Source organism: Gymnoscopelus braueri, assembly GCF_963280865.1.
Source record: "Gymnoscopelus braueri genome assembly, chromosome: 6".
NCBI lineage: Eukaryota > Metazoa > Chordata > Actinopteri > Myctophiformes > Myctophidae > Gymnoscopelus > Gymnoscopelus braueri.
Window position 1 is genome coordinate 11,859,665 of NC_137607.1, and position 16,559 is coordinate 11,876,223.

The window sequence follows — 16,559 nt, forward strand, 5'->3', positions numbered from 1 at the left end:
AAAAGTTTGAGAACCACTGCTCTATCCATCTTATTCCTGAGCTTCTCCAGGGTGCCGCCATGCCTCTTACAGGGGGCGCTATTGAGTTTTTCTCTGTGTGCTTCTTCATTCAATATCTGTTCACTTCCTCCCTATTAAGGAAGTGAGCAGGTAGTCAGTGTGTTGCCAGCATAGATATAGAAACCTAGATACCTTACCTCATTGGCCTCTGCAGTTCGTTGGAGCGACCTGTTTCGTATGGGGGCCACCATATTTCCGGGGGGAACGGGCACTGGCCAATCACACCGCGTTGACTATTGGCCAATCATAGCACGTCTTTTCCAGGACTCGTCAGAAGTCCTGGCGGAAGCGCGCCCGCCATACAGACGCCTCAGATCCAGAGGAGGCGTCGTCTACCTTTATATGTCTATGGTTGCCAGATTTCGCAAAAGAAACAAGCGGCCAGGTCTATGAAAACAAGGCCAAAAGAAGCAACTAGGCTCAGTTTTACCACTTTAAATCGGCTATTTGAAAATAGCAGATCAACAAAATGTGTCACATCATGACACGTTGTGAGCTTGTAGATCTGCTGCTTTCAAAAAATATTGGGAAAAAAAGTAAAATATTTTGAATATTTGTGAAACCTTTTAACAACACACGGGGGTCCCTGGCACCACATATTTTCAGATGGGGGTCTGCGACTCTGCGGACAAATATATTATTATTAATCTATTAATATTAATCTGGGGGTCCTTGACATGAACAAATGTGGCAACCACTGGTTTAAAAAACATTAGAAAGCAAGCCCAATTAAGCAACTACACTTTTAAAAAGCCCCAAATTGCTTATTATAAGCAGACATGGCAACACTGGTAAACAGGAAACTCATTGATATGGGGCTCCCCACCTCCCCTACCTGGCCATGCCCACAGTGGGCATGACCACGCCCACAGTGGGCATGACCACGCCCACAGTGGGCATGGCCAGGCCAACAGTGGGTGTGGCCAGGAATAAGGTCAATACAAATACAATACCTATACAAAATTGTCTGTTGTTGCGCGCAGAGCCCGGCCATAACGACCGCGTGTGCAGCACCTGGGGCAACTTCCACTACAAGACGTTCGACGGAGACGTGTTCCAGCTGCCGTCCACCTGCAACCACGTGCTGACGTCACACTGCGGCGCCACCTACAGCGACTTCCACGTGCAGATGCGCCGCGGCGTGCTGGGCGGCTCGCCCACCATCAGTGGCATCGTCATGAAGCTTGATGGCGCCGTGGTGGAGCTCTCCTCCAACGGCTCTGTCGTCGTCAACGGAGAGACGTGAGTCACAACCAGAAGCACAACTCAATGAGATAAAATATGAGTTGGTAACACTTGCTATGCATGCATCCCATCACTGGTGGAAAAAGTGTTCCACATTTTTACTTAAGTAAAAGTATCAATACTGCAATATAGAAATACTTTGTTACAAGTAAAAGTCCGGAATTCAAAATGTACTTGAATAAAAGTACAAAAGCATTGTCATGAAAATGGACCAAAAGTAAAAGTACTCATTATGCAGAATGTCCCATTTCAAGTTTTCAAACGTTTAGAAGTCAGAATCAGAATCATCAGAATCACTTTATTTGTCACTTTCTCCATGTACTTTGTATACATACAGAGAATGAAATATCGTTCCCCCTCAGTCACTATAGCAGTGTAACATAAAACATCAAGCCTATCTAAAAAAACATAAAAGACCCAGACTAAAAACAGCATAAACAAACATAACAACAGCATAAACAAACATTAAAAAGCTACCAACACAGCACATATAGTAGGAAAAGTAAAGTTACCAGCACAGTCTTGGTAAAGTGCTGTTGTGAATTTCAAAAGTGCAATTACACATCATGTCCAGTCCAGCACAGTCGAATCAGTTTAGGTCAGTTGGCCTGCGGGGGGGGGGGGGGGGGGTCATTTGACAATAGCAGATCTACAAGCTCACAATGCGTCGCAACTCGACGCATTGTGAGCATGTAGATCGGCCATTTTCAAATGGCCGAAATGTATAGGGCTGATGTGGTTAATGTTTGTTTTGTAATAATAATCCAAATCTACAAAGTAACTAGTAACTAAAGTTTTCAAATAAATGTAGTGGAGTAGAAGTAAAAGTATTGGAAATTGGAAACACTCAAGTAAAGTACAAATACCTCCAAATTGTACTTAAGTACAGTACTTAAGTAAATGAACTTCCCCATGTATATAATGCACTGTTTCCCAAACAGTGGGTCGACCTATTTTCATGGGTTGCGAGTAATTATCTCCTTTATTCCATTGCCTATGGTTAAATATATATATATATATATTATTTCAAAAGATTTAAAATAACATTTTAAATCACAACTGTTCTTTAATTAAAAACAAATCCAACATTTTTCAAAAGTATTTAATACAAAATTAAAATAAATCTAATAATTTCCGTAAATAAATGAATAAAAAGTTTAAGAAGTAGTGAAAATAGCAGATCTACAAGCTCACAACGCGTTGTGTAGATCTACTATTTTCACCCAGTAAAACTTGCAAATACAAGTGCTTGGCACCCTAATAATAATGATACAATTAATAATAATCCTCATCATAATCATAATAATCATAATCTGTTTTGTGTGTAGGATCATCCTTCCATACAGTGAATCAGGAGTCCTCATTGAACAGACTGTCTCCTACATCAAAATCAAAGCCAAGCTGGGGCTGGTAGCCTACTGGAACCAGAAGGACTCTTTACTGGTGAGTAGCACTCACCATTACGATTAACCACTTGAACCCCAGCATCTCTATTCTGGGATATAGGGTACAAGCTTACAGCGTGTCGCATCGCAATGCGTTGTGAGCTTGTAGATAGGCTATTTTGGCTACTTTTGCGCATCACTCTTACATGATAGGACCACAATGGAAACAAGTCCCCAGGCCTTCATGTCTGACTGTACCTCGTGCTGTTTACATTTATGACTAATAACGTATTCAATCAATCAAACGATAAAGTACGACATAAATTTACAAAACAAAAAGGAAAAAAACACGAAGTTGAAATACCGGTATGGAGATATGAGGTTTTTGCCTGACAGCGATGATACTGTATATCTCTTTGTCTTAACAGGTGCAAAATGTCCCAAAACATGACATGTCTGTCCAAATCCAGTCATCAGGGTTTTCACCCTGGATTTTCTAGCAGCCTGAAAATCTAGGCATGAAGGCCGCGTACACATACGGCTGAAGTGGTTGAAATGCTCAAGTAAACTACAGATACTCAAAACATGTACAGTTAAGTAACAGTACTCAAGTAGATGTATTTTGTAACTGTCCACCAATGCAGGTGGAGCTCGACGCAAAGTACGAGAACCAAACCTGTGGTCTGTGTGGTGACTTCAACGGAGTCCAGCTCCACGACGAGTTCTATTTCAGCCATGGTAACCTTTTTATGTGTGTGTGTGTGTGTGTGTGTGTGTGTGTGTGTGTGTGCGTGTGCGTGTGCGTGTGCGTGTGCGTGTGCGTGTGCGTGTGCGCGTGCGTGCGTGCGTGCGTGCGTGCGTGCGTGCGTGCGTGCGTGCGTGCGTGCGTGCGTGCGTGCGTGCGTGCGTGCGTGCCAGGCCCAGCGCAAGGCAATGTAGCGCCCCCGGGCAAATTGGTCAGAAATGCTTTGTACTGACGTCATAGCGAGCGCAATAATAACTAAAATCTTTTTCAGCTGTGGTGGCACAGCGCCCTTTGGCGCCCCTAGGGACTTGGCCCCCAGGGCAATTGCCCTGTTTGCCCAGCGCATGTGCCGCCCCTGATGTGTGTGTGTGTGTGTGTGTGTGTGTGTGTGTGTGTGTGTGTGTGTGTATGTACGCATACATACATGCATGCATGCATGCATGCATGTATGTATTTGCGTACGTATACAAGCATGCATGCATGTATGTATCTATGTACTGTATGAATGTATGCATTCATTGATTAATTAGGTGGTAAAAATGTCCCCCTCAGTTACCGTCAGCGGTTCTCAAACCCCCAAATTGACACATATTAGCCCGCGGACCCCCGTTTGAAAAGATACAGTATTTTGATATTCGGGACCCCCCAATCTGCACGGTATAGTATCATCAGCGTTGATGTAACTCTGAGAGCATACAAATGGAACCAGCTTGTGTTCTAGTTCATTTGTCTCTCAGTTACAGACAGATAAGGGTCAATTTGGTTCCCAGCTTTCAATTTGGCTGGGGACCCCCTGGAACCACCTCAAGGACCCTTGAGGTTCCCCGAACCCCACATTGAGAACCAAGTGCCGTAGGTAACATTTCAACTTTTTTTTAATGTTTCATCAGATGCCAGGATGACCCCCTCAGACTACGGTAACATGTGGAGAGTCAATGGTCCCACTGAGAGCTGCTCTGACTTCATCTTACCTCCGGCAGAGAGCTGCCACAACATGGTACAATTTACTATTCACAATCAGTGGTGGAAAATGTACTCAAATTTTGTACTTAAGTAAAAGTATTGCACTGCAGTAAAAATACTGCAGTGTAGAAATACTGTTACAACTAAAAGTCTGGAATTCAAAGTTTACTTGAGTAAAAGTACAAAAGTATTGGCATCAAAATGTGAGCTCTACAAGCTCACAATGCGTTGCGCTGCATAATAATCTAAATCCGTAAAGTAACTAGTAACTAAAGCTGTCACATAATTGTAGTGGAGTAAAAGTATAATATTTGCCTCTGAGATGTAGTGGAATAGAAGTAAAAGTATTGAAAATGAGAAATACTCCAGTAAAGTAAAAATTCCTCAAAAGTTTACATACGTACACTACTTGAGTAAATGTACTTAGTTACTTTACACCACTGTTTACAATATAGGCATTTAGCAGATGCTCTTATCCAGAGTGACTTACAATAAACAAGGTGAACACATACATAGAATGCAGAGAGACAGGAAACAAGAAACTAAGGAGAGACAAGAAACTAAGGATCAGGTAACCCAACTGTCAGTCTAAACAATATATTATCAAGATAATAATCTGTGCATTGAAGCTATAGGATACCAGGTTAAACAATGGGCCTAGTATCAGTTTAAACTCTAAACAACATGCTATCTAAATAACATTCTGTACATTTGAAACTATAGAATACTGTGGTCATTTTAAGACAATACTTTCCTTTTCTTAAATAAAGAACAAAGCTTTTCCCTCGAACTTCGTCTATCCAGCTCTAGTAAACAGAACATACATTTTCTGGTGGGTCACACATTTCAACCAATCAGGAGAGAGAACGCCACAAAGATCATTGATCAGCTTCTGTTCTAGTTCAAACTTTTGTCTGCTCATGTTGTTGTGTTTCCTCATTTCTAATTTCACTTGTTTATCCTGTATCCTAGTGTATAAGATATCTGTCCTGATGGGATGAAATTGGTGTCCTGACCTGAACATGTATGTTCTGTTTACTAAAGAGCTGAAGAGACAGGGAGACTCCTGTTACTGAACAAACACTCCATAGCAGGGATCGGCAACCTTTTTGAGATGAAGTGCCATGTTTACATTTGTTTGATATGTGTGCCATATCAACATTAAGTTTGATTATGACACCACATAAAAATTTTATATTTCCAACATATTTTGATTGTCCATATACATAACAACATTTTTTTTTTTCTTCTTGATAAATATTTTTTTTCACATCAGGATGTATTGATCTCATTGGCAATAACCCACCTACAGTATCTCCCAGACTCCCTCCCCAGTCAGAGTTCAGAGTTTGAATGAATTTAGATAATTTGCATATAGATGTGCGGGGACTTAATTTAACCGAGTTTTTTTTGTTCCTCTCTCTCACACTAATACCAGTGATCACCCTCCCCTGTGCCAATGTTGGCACCCGTGCCTAAGGTTGACCAATGACTACTATCAGAATATAGAGCTATTTAACACATATTTTAACCCAAACATATCACTAACCCTGCCTTTAATTTGGTCTCATGTATGTCTTCTCTCCTGTCTTGCTGTACAGAAGCCCATGTGTGAGCAGCTGTTCTCAGCTCCGGCGTTCAGCGACTGCGCGGACGTGCTGGACTTGACCTCGTTCGTGGACGTGTGCGCGGCTGACATCTGTCACTGTGCCAACGACAGCAGCCTGGTGACAGGTGACAAACTCACTAAACTGCTGCATATCACTGTTATCATCGTTTCAGTGTTTGTTATTCACAGGTTTTTATTATTACTATAGTGGCTTCTTCTTCACTTATTAATGTTAGGATGTATGTCTAAATGCACCTTTTTGGCTGTTACGGTTTGGTATGTTACTCACTCATAGACGCCGATACCGCGGGGGCCTCGGGGCTTAAGCCCCCACTCGAAATGATCAGACCCCACATCAAACTCAGATGTCGGGGCTCATTACTAGGGGTGTAACTAAACGTTTTAACAACGATTCGATACGTATCACGATACTTGGTTGTCGATACGATACATGAACGATACAGGTTCATTTAGAACGATACGTTTCGATTCAGTGATTTAGTCGATACGATACATGAACGATACAGGACAGGTTAATTTAGAACGATACGATTCGATTCAATGATTTAAAATCGATATAGTAACTATTTATTTACCCAAAAATTCTGTGTGAAAAATAAATACCTGGATACTGGATATAAACCCCTGTTTATCTTTTTTCTTCTTAAAAGTACTTAGTATTGATAAAATTGATTATTTGCATTGCAAAACGATTCGATACGATTATTTGCATTGCAAAACGATTCGATACGATACAAAGTCAAACGATACGATATTTTGCTGTTTGCATATCGATATAGTAGATCATTGGAAATTAAAAAATATTTTTCGATGCAGTTACTATATCGTTACACCTCTACTCATTACCATTACTATAGTGGGGCGCAGCTATAATGCTTGCCAACGTGTCGTTACCGCGGGGGGCGTGGCATAGTAGCTGCAGACATACTTGGGGGGGTCAATGTTCAATCAACCTGTTTATACCCCACCAAGATGTCCGCGCTACCAAATGACACTTGTTGACGCCCCCTTCAGGATTTTTTGGTACGCACTATAGAACAATAGCCCAGGCCCCAGACAGAGAAAAATGACGTGGCTGGGGGGGGCGGGGCCAGTGGGGGTCGAGTTGCGCCCCCACGGCCGCGCACATAAATCGGCGTGCCTGTATACTTGTCATGTTGTCTCTGTATACTGTACATCGTCACTGTCGGGTGGAAACCTTGTATGTCCAAAACCGTTCCCTTTCTATTATTATTTTTAAAAATTATTTAAAATAATGAAAATGACTGATCTAAAAGCTAACAAGGCCTGTGAGCCTGTAGATCTGCTATTTTCATTACATTTGTGTGACACCCTTGTATGATGAATTAGTAGGGTGTGAATTTAGCAAAAAATACATGGGTGTATATATGGAGATATGAGGTTTCTGCCTGACAGCGACGTGTTGACAGTAACTGTATGATTTGGCAATGTAAAACGGTGGAAAGTAGTTTGAGTATTTCCAATTATATATTTCTACTACTACTCCACTACATCTCATCTCAAATAATGTACTTTTACTCCATTACAATTATTTGAAAACTTTATTTACTAGTTACTTTGTAGATTTTGATTGTTATTACAAAACATTCATAACCCACTTCAGCCCTATATACATTTTGGCCATTTTAAAATAGCCGATCTACAAGCTCACAATGCGTCACAATGTGCTATTTTAAAAATATTGTAATACATTTGAAAACTTGTGAAATGGGACATTGTGCATAACGACTACTTTCTACTTTTGATACCAATACTTTTGTACTTTTATTCAAGTAATTTCTTTATTACGGACTTTTACTTGTAACGGGGTATTTCTACATTGCATTATTGATAGTTTTACTTGAGTTCAAAAAATGTTGTACTTTTTTCCATCACTGTTGACAGGTACCAACAGCATTGCGGTGGCGGCTAACGCGATGCTCGGCAGCAGTGACATGTGTCTGTGCACCACGCTGTCCGAGTTCTCCAGGCAGTGTGCCCACGCAGGACGCACGCCGCGACAGTGGAGGACGCCCCAGCACTGCTGTAAGGACCACACAAGCCGACACATGCTTTTTTTTATTCCATTCTGCTGCAACTGTGGATTGTTTTGTTGAAATTAAACGGAAGTGAAATTGGAAGTGACGATACAAAGAAATGAGCAGACAAAACTGGAAATGGAACACAATTTAAGCTGGCAAATGGGTAGTCTCTTCTGATTGGCTGAAAATGGCAAGTCTTTTCTGTTTATTAAAGAGCTGGAGAGACAGGGAGACCCCTGTTACTGAACAAACACTCTATAGCAATGATTACTATCAGAAGAGATTTGAACACGTTTTTTTTTTCCCAAAAAAATAAATCGTACTTATAGTACCCTAGCCTGGTAACCCCCCCACTCTGGAAATCTCATTTGTATTTGATTTCAATAGTGAGTCTGGCATGAGGGCCTGTTTGGATTTTTGGCTGTGGGCGGGAACTGGACGGGAGTAGTAGCCTACCGTTGACTGACAACCCGTTCAGCCAATCAGCAGTTTCGTTCCACCACCACCACCACAGAGCAACGTGACGCAAGGGGACTTTTGAAAGGGCCATGCCGAAAATAGGTTACTTTATACGGATACAAGAGTAGGCTATCACTGCCCGCCCCTGCCGGTTCTCTGATTTTTTATTTTTAAATAGGCTCTGTCATGATTGACCACATATATGAAGTTAAACAACTGAATGCTATCCGAAAAATATCTTAAAAGTAAATTCCGTGCCACAAAAAATAAGTTTGAGAGTGTTTTGAAGTTTTAAAACAGCGTACAAAACAGCAGAGAGAGTTTTAATGGCCGCCGTTTGTTTTCGCTCGGCTGCACTCGGCTCCATTCGGGTTCACTCGGGTTCCACCTGATTGGCCAACGTTCGCTCATTGTTCACAGAACAATGAGCGAAAACGCTGATAGGCTAGTCTATTTTGTGGACGACGCAGAAACGCCCAGATAAGCTTGCAGGCCACACCCAATTCCTGAAATCAATTGATTTCCGGAATAAGGGGGGGGGGGGGGGGGGGGGGTGTTACCAGGCTAACAGTAGGCTACCCTACCTTTAACCATTTAAGCCACGTAACCAATTATTTTATACTTCTATACAGTTCTGGCGTGCAAACACAATTGTGAAAATAGCAGATCTACAAGCTCACAACACATCGCATTTTATTAATTAAAATCAATCCCAGATTGTAACTTTAAATACAGGAAACCACATGCTGCTATTAACCAGGTGTGATGTGATGTTTGTCCACAGGGAGGCGCTGTCCCGCCAACATGGAGTACAGAGAGTGTGGCAGTCCCTGCACTGACACCTGCTCAAACCCAACTGCCAGCCACATCTGTGACACCCACTGCACCGACGGCTGCTTCTGCCCCCAAGGTACGGCACACGTAGCCTACTGTACACACCCAAGGGCCCAGCATCCGCCTATGAAATTGAGTCTATATAGGAAGTGACAGTTCATATGAATGGCCTGTAGTTTCGCTGTTTTACCCCTGCTGGTGTCAGAAGAAATAACTCTCAATGCAAGCGGATGGGTACGGTCTGTAGAGTCTATTGGCGTATTGATGTCCATTATAATTTGTATTTTTTCTGTCTATGGTACACAGGCATGTGACCGTCCATACAGTCCAGTACATCCACGGTTCTCACCCCGAAATTGCATTATTACTTTTCACACCTTTAACACCTTATATTTATGCCTTATTTTACAACTTTGACCATTAACATAACAGTATGATATGTCCTATTATAGTTGTTTGTTTCATTATAATGATTGTTACTATTCTTATCATCATCATAAGACAGTGGTTTTCAACCCTTTTCATATCAAGGTCCATTATTTATTAGACATTGAGCCACGGACCCACCGATTTAGCCTCTCAGACCCAACACGTAGACTATTTTGTTATCGTTGCATACGATTTTGTCCACAATTCCATGCTGTATTGGTGTTGGTACCATAAGGAGAGATAACAGGCAAACGTTGATCAAAATAACTATTCTTTAATTAAGTAATGCAGATGTTTAACAATAATTTAACTCTTGAGAGCGTAAAGGGTTAGGGTAACATAATGCTGTGTAACCTTCAGGCACGGCGCTAGATGATGTGAATAACATATTGTATAGAGTAACATAATGCTGTGTAACCTTCATGTTAATAATATAATGTATAGGGTACCATAATGCTGTGTAACCTTCATGTTAATAACATAATGTATAGGGTTAGGGTAACATAATACTGTGTAACCTTCATGTGAATAACATATTGGATAGGGTAACATAATGCTGTGTAACCTTCATGTTAATAACATAATGTATAGGGTTAGGGTAACATAATGCTGTGTAACCTTCATGTTAATAACTTAATGTATAGGGTAACATAATGCTGTGTAACCTTCAGGTATGGTGCAGGATGATGTGAATCAGACAGGCTGTATCCCGCTCAAAGACTGTTCCTGCACCTACAACAACAAGATCTACACAACTGGACAGTCCTATGATGGAAACTGCAAGACCTGGTAGGACACTGCATGGAGCTTGTCTGTCTGTCTGTCTGTCTGTCTGTCTGTCTGTCTGTCTGTCTGTCTGTCTGTCTGTCTGTCTGTCTGTCTGTCTGTATGAATCTTCAAGAATTCTTTTTTTTCTTTCCAGTTCCATTTTTCAGAAAGGGAAAAGTAGAAAGGGAAAGGGAGCAGGGGGAATCAAATCAAACATTAAAGAAGCATGTTAAAGAGAACATAAAAACAAAATATCTACATACACATAGCATAAGACCAGCAGATGCAGTCTGTCTGTCTGTCTGTCTGTCTGTCCTCATGTCTTGTCCTGCTGTGTGTTTATAACAGTGGTTCTAAACATGTTTATGTCAACAGGGGGTCCGCAGAGTTAGTTAATACATATTAACATGAATCTAATAGAAAATATAATGTGTAAACAAACAAACAAACAAACAAACACACTGATGATAGTGCTGTCAAACAAGTCTATGAAGCTATCTATGCAATCTATGAAAATGTTTAATCTGCAACACAATTTTATACTATTATGTAGTAGGGGTCCCTGCTTCATCTCTCTCTCAGCTAAGGGGTCCTCCTTGGCCTGAAAAACGTTGAAGACCCCTGGCTTAAAATCTTCCTTATTTTGCTGGGGACCCCCTGGACCTCCCCCAAGGACCTCTGAGGTCCATCAGTGTCTAACATCATCATTGTCTCACCCCGCAGTGTGTGTGAGGGTGGCCAGTGGAACTGTCAGGAGAAAGAGTGCACAGGAACCTGCTCTGTGGAGGGAGGGGCTCACATTAACACCTTTGATGGTCAATTCTACACCTTCCATGGAGACTGCTCCTACATGCTGGCCAGGGTACTACAGCTGCTTTCTCTACCAACATTCTATACTAAATTATATCCTTTTTTATTTCAAACATGATTTTTTTAAAGGCATGTTACTTTGCCCTGTGTTTAGCAAACAATGTATACATTTGTATCCATAATTTCTCTCTATATCAGCAGTTATCAGCCACTAGAGTACAGGGTACATTTTTGGGAAACCAAATCAAATATCGCTATATATATATATATACACATATACATTATGTATATGTATATGTATGTATACATATGTATGTTGTGTGTTTATCTTATTTGATTACCTACTTGTGCTATACCTACTTGTGCTATGTGTATAACTTACTAAGTTGCTCATCTCCAGGTCTATACAGTATATGAGTCCATTTCACTGAAGTGAACATCACTGTTTATGTCTTCAGAACTCTACCGGCGACCAGTATGTGTTACTGGGAGATCTGGAGCAGTGTGGACTGACAGCCAGTCAGACGTGTCTGAAGTCTGTTACCCTGGCTCTGCCGGCACACAACACAGTGAGTATATGCACATCACTACAATATGTATTATTTTGTGTTTACGAGAATGCTACGCACACCAAAGTCCTTGTAGTGGTGCCGGCCCACGGCAGAATAATCTAAATAGTACTCTTCAAGAGACAAGAAGGTGCATAGTCACACACACTCTGGCCAAAGTGCCAATGCTCTATTTTTTGGACGCAGAGTAAAAAGAAAGCAACGTTTTGGCAGGTAACTGCCTTCTTCAGGGTATTATTTTGAAAATGTAAAATCCTGGAAGCGTTTGTGGCCCGCCCAACTGACCACCAACTCAGAAATAAGGATATCTAGCGGAGCCTCACTATAGCTATTGTGCAGTACAATATGTGTCCCAAACATTTACAAGTTACTGTCACGGCTGCTCTCTTTGCCGCTCGTACTAAAAGCTTGCAGGAAGACAATTTTGTGGTTGTATGAAGGAGTGCCTCAGCCCAGTGGTCCCGACCCCCAGGGGGGGTCCCCCAAATGATTTTGGGGGGGTCCCCCAGATGATTTGCTTAATCTGCCACATTGTTTTCTCACTCAACAGTAAACAAACCAACATACAGTATAAGTGTATACAGGGTATCTGCATTTCTATATAAAACTATTCTCAATAAACTATACTATTAAAACATTGTCAAACATTGGTCAAATTGTCAAATATCACCAAAGAAAGAGGCAAAACAGCTGAGCTACATTGCAATATGTATTTGTGAAACAGAGTCAAACTAAATGCCTCAACTCCTACAATTCCAAGTGCTTGTCAGGGAGTTCAAATATGATTCCTTTGGGGGGGGGGGGGGGGGTACTGCCTGAAAAGTTTGAGAACCACTGCCTTTGTTGCAGCTGCAGGAAAATGCATGGAATACATTGAGGTATGCAACTAAGTGCAGTAAACATGGCAGCACCTGCAGGAAATCTGATGTCGACTGGGAACAGGGGTCATCAATGTGTCCGTACACGGAAGAATGTGTCAGTGGCAAGACTTGGCCTTGTCCGTGGCCCGACGGGTCCATTAACATTAAGACTGGGAACACATCTGTCATTATCGTGAACATTTTTGCAAATCTTTGAATATATATTTTTGTACCTCAAATCTTTGTTTCTGGGGTGCCCTGGAACAAAATATTTTACAAATGTTCGCTTTAAAAATTGATATATTTAAAGATTTGCACAAATTTACCACGAATTTAAAAAAAATAGCAGATCTACAAGCTCATAGCGCGGCACTCGGTGCCGTGCTATGAGCTTGTAGATCTGCAATTTTTTAATAGCCAAAGAAATCTAAAAATGACACACAGATGCGTTCACAGTCTTAATGGGTTAAATGGGTCCATTTGGTTCCATTTGTGCACTCTCAGAGTTACAGACCTGTAAAGGTCATTAAAGGCTATTTACGCACGCCAGACTGGGCAGTAGATCAAAGTAGCCGCACACTCATATTGTAGCTTCAGTGCCGGAAATGTTTCTTTATTACTGACGACAAAGAGATTAAAACAACGGTTCCACAAGCTAAGTTTGATTTAGTTTTAGTCATAGTCTTTTGAATAAAATTCCATTTATTTTATAGTCAACTGAATTTTGTAGTTTTAGTCCAGTTTTAGACTTAAGCAATATTACACGAGAGGGTGTGCTTTACCGTCATTATTAGCACGCCTGTGATGCGGTCAGGAACGAGGCGCAGCCGAGTTCCGCCGCGATCACAGAAGTGCTAATAATGTAAGGTAAAGCACACCCTCGAGTGTAATATTGCGATTATACAACAGTTACCAACAAAACACATCCAAATGTATTCATATTGTGGGGCAATTCATAATAAAAAAAATTTGCTTATCCGTTTCCCTGTAAAGAGAAGAGTTTATTTGACTGAGACAAAATAGTCCCTGTGGCAGCGCAGCACTCTGTCTCTCTGACTCTCGTCTCATCAACACAGCTGATTCCAGTAGGCTATGCTCCGTCGTACGATCGTGTTACGTGGCCAAAATAACTGATCTACAAGCTCACAACGCGTCAAGATGGCGATTCCTTGTGAACTTGTAGATCGGCTATTTTTGCCGTGCGATACCTTCGTACGATAAAGTATAACATACACTGGACTGTTAACGAAATGGGAGTAATTTTACTTTAACACAGGAGGATATTTATACAGTATGGATGTTTTGAAATGAAAGCACACTTTTTTCCAGTTATTCCTTTTATTATAGGATTTTAGGCGATTTAGTGTGCTCTCTTCTAACCATTGATCAACAGTAAGTCCACCAAATAAGTCAAAATTAACAACATAGTCCATCTTGCGTAGCTGTTTGTTCTCCGCCCGGTGGCGGCGGTGGGTACTGTCTGTTTGTTTTCCTACCGTGGCACAGTCACAGCGTGACTTCACAGCACAGCTGTGTCATATATGGTCTAATCAGGTGCGGACTGCAGTGCGGAGTGATTTATTTAATGTGATTAGGCCCGTGATATGATGCTGGTTTGAAGCACGGCTAGAAAGCTATTTCAACCAATCAAATTGCTTGGTCGGAACTACCTGTTGTATAATATTTATTAAACAAACACTTATTTCAACAAAAGAAAATACCACTTACACCATCTTTAACTACGTAACAGCCTCTCTGAACTCATACATCAGACATATCTACTAACATGTTCTTTTCTTTCATGCAGGTCATCAACATCCTGCCCAGCGGCAAAGTCTTTGTAAATGGGATCTACTCTGAGCTGCCCTTCTCTGTTGGTGAGATGTCTAAAATGACATTTAGTTTTAGTCATATTTTAATCATCTGAGTTTTAGTTGATTAAATAGCATAAGATTTTAGTCAACTATCATAGCTTAGTTTTTATTTTGTTTTTGTCGGTGAAAAAAAGGTATAGTCGACAAACATTTTTCGCCATAGTTTTAGTTATCAAAAGGAACACTGTTGTACACAGTGGTGGAAAGTAACTTATTTTGATTTACTGGAGTATTTCCAATTTTCTACACTTTTACTTCTACTCCACTCCATCTAAGAGGCAAATATTATACTTTTACTTCTACTCCACTCCATCTAAGAGGCAAATATTGTACTTTTACTCCACTACAATTATTTGAAAAACGTTAGTTACTAGTTACTTTGTAGATTTTAATTATTATTACAAAACAGCTCACAACATGTTGCGATGGAACGCGTTGTGAGCTTTTAGATCTGCTATTTTCAAAATATTTAATACATTTTATATATATGATTCTGCATAATGACTACTTTTACTTTTGGTACTTTAAATACATTTTGATATGAAATACTTTTGTACTTTTACTCAAGTAAATTCTGATTTCCAGACTTTTACTTGTAACAGAGTTACTTCATTGCAGTATTGATACTTTTACTTCTACATATATAGAAGTACATTTATATATTATATTTAAATACTACACCTACACCTACAGTATTTTTACTACTACATTTGTTTTTAAATGTAGTACTTTTTTCCACCACTGGGTGTACACATGCATTGAGGTAAGTTCTTTCCGGCTCTATAAACAACCGAACTGGCTAACGCCACTAATTTGGGATATAGCACTAGGCAAGTGGCGTTCCCCCGCAAAAGTTGCTATTTTCAGACACCTGCCTTACCCGCGAAACACCTGCACTACCGTTACATTATGCATAGGTGTGGTTTGGGCGTTACAATAATAAAACCAATCACCGTGCCAGATGCCATTGCCTTTAAGAGAAGATGCTTTCCCAAACGTGTGTGAGCAAGATAGCAATTTTGGGGATAATGCAACAACACGCCCACAGCCGCACCTCCAGGCGCAAATAGTGGAGTAGGCATAATTAATAGCGGGTATAGCGGCCGCAAAATGTGCTTAGTTAGGGACAGTGCCAGCTCACTTATCCCTAATTCACGGGTAATGGGACGAAATTCGCGGCTAGTGGGCAGTGGGTGCGGGTTTAGCAGTGCCAAAAAAAGAGCCCTCCTTCTTTCTCCACCTTGCAGCTGGCGTGTCCACGTTCAGACCGTCCTCCTTCTACCTGGTGGTCCAAACGTCTCTGGGTGTGCAGCTCCAGGTCCAGATCCAGCCCGTCATGCAGCTCTACATCACTGCAGACCACCGGCACCGAGGCAACACCCGTGGTACGTATTACGGCATTATTGATTTTGAACTGTGATTTAGTTTTAGTCATAGTCTTTTGAATAAAATTCCATTTAGCTTTTAGTCATGTTTTAGTCATCTGGAATGTTTTAGTTTTTGTTTAGTCGACTAAATCTACAGTTGATTTAGTCGACTAAGATGAATTTTGGTGGTGCCTTGATGGCGTCGTAATGCCTGATTTTGCACTTGGTTGCATGCTGAAGATAGCCGATCTACAAGCTCACAACGTGTCGCAGCGCGAGTGCAGCACCCGAGCGCAACCAAACATAAAATTACTTGTCTTTTAGTTCTACTGGATCTCTTCTCCACTAGTCCCTCCCTAACAGATCTACAAGCTCACAACGTGTCACATCGCGAGATTTTAATGATAAAATGAGTGTCGAAACAATTTCATGGTAGCCTATATATACATTTTTGAAACTTTGAAAGAAATAGGAGCTTAAAGTATAGTTCATAAGTTGAAACGTCGTTCTTGTGTTTGC

General features: G+C 41.0%; 1 long non-coding RNA gene across 1 annotated transcript; it reads left to right on the forward strand.

Annotated features, from left to right (window-relative positions):
* The first annotated feature begins 10,473 nt into the window (after positions 1-10,473).
* On the forward strand, positions 10,474-11,839 carry LOC308087311. The gene is made up of 3 exons (XR_013933314.1): positions 10,474-10,581; positions 11,284-11,422; positions 11,829-11,839. It is a non-coding gene; the product is annotated as an uncharacterized lncRNA (long non-coding RNA).
* The last annotated feature ends 4,720 nt before the right edge of the window (positions 11,840-16,559 follow it).